This window comes from Hordeum vulgare, chromosome 2H (assembly GCF_904849725.1).
Source record: "Hordeum vulgare subsp. vulgare chromosome 2H, MorexV3_pseudomolecules_assembly, whole genome shotgun sequence".
Classification (NCBI taxonomy): Eukaryota; Viridiplantae; Streptophyta; class Magnoliopsida; order Poales; family Poaceae; genus Hordeum; species Hordeum vulgare.
Window position 1 is genome coordinate 589,180,762 of NC_058519.1, and position 989 is coordinate 589,181,750.

At 37.9% G+C, this 989-nt stretch overlaps 1 pseudogene; it reads right to left on the reverse strand.

The window, feature by feature from the left end:
- Positions 1-204: 204 nt before the first annotated feature.
- LOC123428679 lies at positions 205-989 on the reverse strand (annotated as a pseudogene).

Genomic DNA, 989 nt, shown 5'->3' on the forward strand with positions numbered 1-989 from the left:
TGCGTTCCAAACAGAATATGTGTGAAGAACGTGAACAGTAGTAGATATGTGATTGCACTGTGTCCAAAGCATTGCCCATATTTCCAAAGATGACTCCCTCCACAAGCCCCCCTAGATACTCTCTCTTCACGTGTCTATGTCGTTTCTTACTACTACTATCATTAAATAATCTGTAGCTAGAATTGCCTAAATACAATTCATGTTTCAGTAGTGGTTTATGCATCTTGGCCATGTTCTGAACTTTCTATAGATAGAAGCAGAGTATGTTTTTTGTTTAAGAAACCATAAAGCCAAACCAGGAGCGAACATGATTCCAATTGTGTCTGTTCTAAACCTATGGACGTTGAACAATAGTAGAAGAACTAGGATTGAAACGATTGCAATAACATGTGCCAAAAAAGTCTTGCGGCTTTTGAGAGTAGGATTATATGAAAATATGGTTTAATATGTCGATGGTGATCTAATGACAGGACATAAGCAGACTGTTGCGATATTCATGAAGGGCATAAAAAATGTCAAACCTCTATCAAATCCAGTAACTTGATTCTGGAGATCATTGACAGCAGACATAACTGAACACACACAAAAAAGGAGGGTTAGCAATAAAGCATTCTTGAGGTGAATAGAAATTTCAGAATCTCTCTTGGTAGAAGAAACAAGGACAATGTAGTGTTGACATGAAGCACCTGACATTGATGGAGTGACGATGCCATCTCCAATAACCATGGATGTACCCATCAGAACCAAGAATGGTAGTGTATTTTTAAAGAGTGATTTCTTTTCTAGGCAGTTTTTGACAAACAAAGCATCTTCAAGCTCAAGAGTAGGTAACTTAAGACTAAAACTAGATATATCTTCATCCACACGCTGCTGATTCTGTATAGGCTAACTTTTGCATACCTGCAAATCAACAAATATAATGCAAATGTGCCCCCTATAAACCATGAGATGGTACAGTCGGTAAGCCAAACCAATCTGGACAAGAGCAT